A 7,881-nucleotide genomic window follows, 5' to 3' on the forward strand; every position below is an offset into this window, starting at 1 on the left:
CGTTCGTTATTGTTTCAATCTTAAAAAATATCTTTAACTTTTAATTCGTTGTTCTTTAAAAGCTTGTTTTTTAGTTTTCTATAAATCTATATTTATTTTTCATTTTTTAGTTTCGTATGCTATAAAAGCGTGTTTTTCAGTCTTTTTGAACTATATTTTTTATCTAAACTCTGGGATCAATCAGCCGTATATTGTTTATAAAAATGACCATTGATATTTTCCGATTCCAGAGAGGGAGCCTGGAAATCAGCTACCAAGCCAAAGGTGCGCAAAGGAGGGTGACAAATGAGGCAGCAGGCGCGCGTGTTCATGAAAAAAAAATACTTTTTTCAAATGACGAATTACATGTGAAGTGAGTTCGAATTATATCAAAGAGGTTAAGTACAGCACCATCTGCCTGCGAATAGATAGCGATGATGTCGATATATCGAATAGTTTACATACAGCCCATCTGCCCGCGAATAGATCAGGTAATAATATCGATATTTCTGTCAAATACAGATCCCGAGCTTGAGAGTTACAAACAAACAAACATACATACATACAGGTGAATCTAATGAAAGAGTGTTAAAAAACTGTGTAGAATATAATATGATACAATGGCTAATAATTGATGGAAATCCATAACGTTAGGTCTCAAATGAAATACGCTTCATTATGAGATTTTCCACCTCCAACAGTCAACAAAACCGCAACACCTGTTTTGCTGTACTGTATTTCAGAAGTATTTTATTTTTATGTATCAGAATGACTGATTCTAGAATGTACAGTGATATTGCTGTAAGTATACCAGGTCTTCAAATAACGTTCTGCAAGAGTATCTCAGACCTTTTTGCATATATACCTAACCTAATCTAACCTTTATTTTTTTTTTGGTGAGGTGGAAACCCTCATGGGCACTGATCGCTTGGTATCCATCGCGAAACCAGTAGTGCCGGACTTGTACCGGCTAAAACCACCCCTTGCCTTCCCTCATACCCGGAACTGTCCTCACGGATATACTCAGGTATGAGCGGCATATATAGTAAAAACTAAAACTGACTTAGCGCTGGTCCTGTCTCCTTCTCTCCTCGGCCCTTTCTTCCTTTTCCTTCTTCTTCATAATAGAACTAACATAGTTTGCGGTCAATTCCCAATTCGCCGTTGATCCTAACATATATTGTATGATGTTATCTGGTGTCAGGCACCTCCCAGCATCCACTTCAAACCTGTGTCTATCGATTGCCCACTTATGGCATTCGAATATGGTGTGTTCTGCGCTGTCTACGTTTTTGCAGTATATACACAGATTGTCATTAGCCTTAACAATTCTATTTGTATAGACCCTAAAAGATCCGTGTCCTGAGAGAAACTGGGTGAGAAAATATTCTGTTCTTCTGTGCCTACACTCCGTCCACTCCCCCAGATGTGGGATCAGTCTTTTGGTCCATTGGGCTTTATCGTTATTTCTATCCCATCTTAACTGCCACTCCTCAATGGTTCTGAGTCTTTCACGTTTTTGAGGGCAGTTGTGACTTCAACATTGGCTTCATCAATTCGTCCCCTTTCCTGCACCAAAAAGTCAATTGGGGGTATCCCGGCGATAGCACAGAGAGCCTCTGCCGACACCGTTCTGTATGCTGAAATCGTTCTGAGTATCATTTTCCTTTGCGATGCAGTTATCATTCTTCTGTGGGTGTCAATCCTCATCGCGTTTCCCCACACAGGCGCAGCGTACAGCAGGACCGACTGTATCACCCCGTATAACAGGCGTCTCTTTTGAGTACTGGGTCCTATTACGTTTGGCAGTAGCTTGGACAACGCAGTAGTTTGCCTGTCCACTTTCTCACAGGCCTTTCTCGTGTTCTTGTTAAAAATTAGCTTGTCGTCCAGCCACACTCCCAGGTATTTAACGAACTTTTTCGGGGCTATACTCGACCCGTCCAGCTCAAAGGCTATACCCTCTCTTTTCCTGGCCCCAGCACGATAATCACCTCTGTTTTATTTGGGGCAATTTCCAGTTTTAACCACTTCCATCCATTCTTTAATAACTATTAGGGAATGTATTTGTTCTATCCTAACCTAACCTAACCTAACCTAACCTTTTGTTAGAACGACGATTGCTACACATGTATGCATCATCTTTGCCATCAACCGATTTCCTACAATATTTGAAGCCCACTAGATACTCGTTGGGTAAACAAGAGGATTGTTTCGAATTCTTGGGGTTCTCGTTCAATACTTGAGCAGGAAAAGAACCAGAATTGATATTCCTGACTGCTCTGAATTGAATGATTCCGTACAGTCTATCTCGTCGTGTGTTTGTAGATCTCTTGCTGGAAAAATCCTCACTAGTTTATTTTGTAGTACATGTTCAAGAGGCAGCCAAAACTTATGTGACTTTCTGGAACTTCAACTAGCGTTTCCTAATATGACTGATAACCACTTCGTCCAAAGATTATTGTTAAACCATCTGAGAATAGAACTGTATTGCCAAACTGAGTGACTATTCTAAGACAACAAGTATAGCTGAAGCACCAGTCAATCTAATGATAACACTGATGATCTTCAGACGTGACTCAACCTCTGACGGAAGCATCAAACTCTTACGAAGATTCGAAATAGATGAACACTTCAACACAAAGTTAGGTTGATCTTGGCAGTTGCGTCGAAAATTTTTGACAAAATGAAAGAAAATTGCATGGAAACCCTGGTGGGTTTCCATTTTGATGTGGAGGGATACCAATCGGATTTTCTGTGGTACCAAAGCCAACAAGCATCTTAATGTGGAGGAATGCCAATCGAATTTTTGTGGTACCAAAGCCAACAAGTTTGAACTTTGAAATAAAAACAGTGATATGTGAATGGATAAATATGTATTGTATGAATGATAATTGAACTTATATGTAATTCACTTCAAAAGAGACATTAAAAACAATTCCTCAAAAGCAGTCGCATCTTCCATTGACGCATTTGTAATTATCATAGGAGGGATGTTTCATTATGCAATATATCTTACACTGTCCATCAAAAGAGCATTTGTCGTTGTCCTGTACTTGCAATCCTGAAACAAATTGAAAAAGTGAAACCACCACATAACAATGCAATGATTGAGAGCATTAAGAGCAATGCAGTAAGTGAAATGACTGAATTTTGCAGTCGTTTGGAGTCCGATGCAAATAACTGAGCGTTTAAAATAGAAGGAAATATTTTGAAACCGAAACAATAGCTATTTATGGGAAAGAAAGTTTTTGGTTTTCTAGTACTCCATCTTGATACAAAAAACAAGGATGAGTTACTTATTTTGAAATTGATTACTTCCTTCCTTTCCTTGGAAGATTCCCACATCCTTGTTTTTTGTATGGAGTATTAGAAAGCCAAAAATTTTTTTTCCCAAAAAGTAATCAATCCTGAAAATATAACCCCTTCAATTCAAAGCTATTTTTGATATGAGTGTGGAAAGTAAGGTTTCATTTTGTGAGTGAAAAAGTTTGCAAAACAGCATAGCGAGTTGAGCAATTACACGAACAAAATAAAACTTACTTTTTTGTACAACTGTCCTGTTTTCATAATAAAATAGATAAATGTATTATATTTTTGCCATCTCTTATCAGTTAACTGTTTTCATGTTATCGCATTTGCTGTGAAGTGACCATGTCAGAAACGCTGAATCACCTGGTTACCAACAAACAGTATTGTTTATGGGAAAGAAAGTTTTTGGCTTTCTACTACTCCATCTGATACAAAAAATGGATGAGAGAATCTTCCAAAGAAAGGAAGGAAGTAATCAATTTGAAAATAAGTAACGCTATACATGGATGTGTAGATCATGCAAAGAAGTAACTTTCAGACACAAACTTAAAGAAAGTCCTCCTGAAACAGCTAGTTTCATAAAAACATTGAATTACACGAAAGAAAAAAAAATCTTTCGAAACAAATACTTCTATATGAACACTGAATTATACAGAAGATACTTTTCTCTATTCAGTTTGTATATCAAACATTTGTTTAGGAATAAGAATCAGATATCATTCACATGAGTTCTACTTTGAATGAATGGTAATAAATTGTACTCACATGGAACACTGTCACCCTAACTGGTATACACCGGTGTTTCGCCTTAAGACACTTGCCCTAAGCTCTTCAGTACCAAATTGGATGACATTATAGAAAATACACACACTTCATTCATGAATTACGATTTGAATGTCACGGAATAAGCTTGATCTGCTTATGTCATCGATCACATCGTAATGACATTCATTCACCTATTTGATTTAATCCCAGCCATGGGGAATCTTATTTGAATTGAAAGGATTATATTTTTAGGAGTGATTAATGTATAGCGTTACTTATTTTCAAATTGATTACTTCCTTCCTTTCTTTGGAAGATTCTCTCATCCATTTTTTTGTATCAGATGGAGTAGTAGAAAGCCAAAAACTTTCTTTCCCAAAAATTAATCACTCCTAAAAATATAACCCTTTCAATTCAGTATTGTTTACTTCGAAGGAAATTTCTGCAAAACAGTTTTCTTAGCCTATCTAGAAGATAAATAAAAAAATATGGAACTCGTCAACTTTGTGGAGCAAGTTGTCAATGATGAAGTCGAGTGTGCTCATTAAAAATGGTGTTAATACAAACAAATATTTCAAGGTAATACCATTTTTGAAACGTAAAAATGACAGTTATAGGCCAACAAATCAAAAACTCTTACGTTTGAACAAATCTAGAGATTTATAAATGTAGCGCCAGATGGAAAATATTTGATGATGAAATGGATACTACTTTCGGAATATAAGGAGGTTGCTGGCATGAAGAGCTGTGCCATTTTTCGATAAAAGACATTTAATTAATGGATAAATCATTAATTGTTCAAATTCTAAATACAAAAACGAAAATAGGTCGTTCATTTTGCATTGTTGGAGGAAACATTGACTATTTTAATAAATACGTTGCATTAAGCCCTTCTGTTATCAATCATCAACTTTTTCTTCTGAATTACTCAAATTATAAATGCAGTGCCAACCCAGTTGGTATAAACATGTATGGATCAATACCCTCTACCATTGCTGAGTTTCTGAACCGCGGAACCAAAGAAATATACAGGTCACTGTTTCAGAAGGTCTTCTGCTTCTTTGTTAGCAGAATTAGGAGAAAATATAAAGGATATTGAGAAGCACGGGGGATGGAAGTCTACACCAGTAGTTGAGTGTTATATCGATCGATCTATTTCTTATAAAAAGGCTATTGCTGGAAGAATTATCCAACAGCTAGCTCCAGCGTTACAGCATCGTCCTTTTCACTTCAAGAATTGAATGTTTATGCCCATGTAATTGGCAAGTCAGATAGTTCAAATATATTACAAAGTTGTTCAACAACGCAAGGTATCAATCAGCAGTTGTACTTATTGTACTTTTCATATTAATGTTCATAAATAGTAATAATAATGTAATTAATGTATATAATACATTTGTAACAGAATTTAATTGTATCTATATTTATTGTTCATAATAAAACCTCCTTGAAAATTAAAGAATTATGTTTTGTTTATTGCTATTTGGTCGAAAAAAATCGCGTTAAAAATATTTTTAACACTAGTGCTAAAAATATTTTCAACACGCTACTTTGTGAACATCATCTTTCAATACTCTTGACTACCCTAAAAGTGTCACTTTTGATGAGAGTTGTTCAAAAAAATGAGTTTTTGATCATTGAAGATTATCGAGAAATATGTCTTTCAATTATCTTAATAATGAACCTTAACAATAACGTTTCTTGTTAATTCTATTATCATTATTTCAGTTTTTGTAATCTTTGTATATTCAGTTTAATATGATTTCGTCTAATTTTTGTTCATGACAATAGGAATAATATCACTTAAATTCATTGAGACCACTTTCTCCAATCAGAACAGATGTACTCTCTCCAGACGCGCGTTTCGGTGACCTCAGCGTCATCAGTGGATGACTAAAACTAATTTGGATGGGTAGCAGAGATGGGAGCATCGCTAGGAGAAGTTTGTACAGTTGAAAGGAGACAATGTTGAAAAACAAAAAAAATATTCTGAAAAAAAAATGTCTTGTAACTTTGTTAGGTCGAAAACTTTTCAGATCACCCTCGTATACTTTGCAGAAAACAAAAGTGATATCGTGTGTTTGAATTAGTTTTAGTCACCTACTGATGATGCTGAGTTGACCGAAACGCGCATCTAGAGAGAGTACACTTTTTTTTTAGTTGGAGAAAGTGTTTTCAATGGATTCAAGTGATATTATTTTCTATTGTCATTAAGAATGGCATTAGGACGAAATCACATCTAATTGAATATACAACGATCATAGAAAACTCTGCCGAGATAATATTGATAGAATTAGAAAAAACTTATGGTTAATTATTATGATATTTCAAGGACATGTTTCTTGTTAATCTCTTCGAAATGGCCATATTTAATGTCTGAAAATCAGCATATCTCAATTATTTGAAACCCGTATAAAATAAAGTCATTGAAAGTATATTTGAATATCCATTCTTCGAGACAACTGTGAATTCATGAACATCAAACAATCTTTGGAAAATATGTAGACTCTATAAATTGAGTAATTTCATATTGTCAGTTCAATCAAAATAAAAATTCCAATAAGAATTTTTATTCAAAAAACAATTTCGATCATAAGATGAGATGATATAAAAAAAATTTGTTGTCAAATACAGTTCGAATTTTGGGAAAAATTCGCACACTACTTCGTGTTATTAATATTATCAATTGTTTTGCAAATGCCGTCGAATAGTTACACTTGAAAAGTAATATGAGAAACAAATTAGTAAAAAATGCAGAACGAATCGACGAGTCGTTTTGTCTCTTTTTTAGATTTTTCTTGCTCATTTCGGAGATTTTTACCACATGTTTCAGAAACAGTGAAATGTTGATTGAGTGCCAGTCTATTTCAAAATCGAAACTGATTTCAAAATAAATTGAAAACTTTCCATTTCAATGGTCATAAGAAAGAATCATTTTTATTATTAGATTTTTGGGAACAATGAAGTTGAATTGAGTCAAATCAAGTTATACATACCTTCCAAATTATTTTTTTCCACTGGAGAAGAATTGATGGCTGATACAATATACACCACTACAAGGGTGAATAACAAAAAAATCGATGAGAATTTCATTTTGCTACCTGACAACAATTATAATTCTTTCAAATCTGATTCGAATTATAGTAACTCCATCAAGCTCATATATTTATACTTCTCAACAAGGTCTTATCTCAATATCTGAAGTGCAAGAAAAAGTCCTTACCTATTGTTTCAAATCCTTTGGTGGCGACATATTATTCGCTTTTATTGACACAAACAAATTTGGTTCCTACTTCAATGATTTTGAAAACAAGTAGTTATCGTTTGTGTTGAAATATATATTGTCATTTTGAGGACACTAATGTATGTCGAACAATTGATAAGAAAAGCAGTAATGTGAAGTGTTTGTGTTTACTGGGTATCTACATTTCATGAAATGATCCAGTGTTGAAGATCTTTCAGTATGAAAATTATTTGAAAATTGGTTATCACAAACAGAACTTGCAAACATAATTATTCAAATGGTTCAAAAGGTTCAAGCTGGTTCTGATCTAACCAACTAATTTGAACTAATTGAAGATACATGAAATCAAATGTTTCAAAATCAAAGCTCTTTCAATATTGAAATTTTTCTGTGATTTAGAAACTGATCTTCATGAAAATAACCTACGAAGGACCTGTGGGATGGGCTACCTATCGGGCGCGTCCCCATGTGGCGGATAGGGGAACGGCCAGGGGACTGGAGGCCTAGGCCTTGTCCGGGAAGCCAATGTGGTCTTTTTTTTGGTACCTTAGGAGCTGCCTGACTTGTCCATTGAGTCCAAGTA

General features: G+C 34.9%; 1 long non-coding RNA gene across 1 annotated transcript; it reads right to left on the minus strand.

Annotated features, from left to right (window-relative positions):
• Positions 1 to 2,838: 2,838 nt before the first annotated feature.
• LOC111518075 (uncharacterized) lies at positions 2,839 to 7,281 on the minus strand. The gene is made up of 2 exons (XR_012465940.1): positions 7,051 to 7,281; positions 2,839 to 3,043 (listed from the first exon to the last, which is right to left on the minus strand). It is a non-coding gene; the product is annotated as an uncharacterized lncRNA (long non-coding RNA).
• Positions 7,282 to 7,881: the final 600 nt, after the last annotated feature.

Source organism: Leptinotarsa decemlineata, unplaced genomic scaffold (genome assembly GCF_025532065.1).
Source record: "Leptinotarsa decemlineata unplaced genomic scaffold, Ldec_3_MD MMD2_tig00003150_RagTag_RagTag, whole genome shotgun sequence".
NCBI lineage: Eukaryota > Metazoa > Arthropoda > Insecta > Coleoptera > Chrysomelidae > Leptinotarsa > Leptinotarsa decemlineata.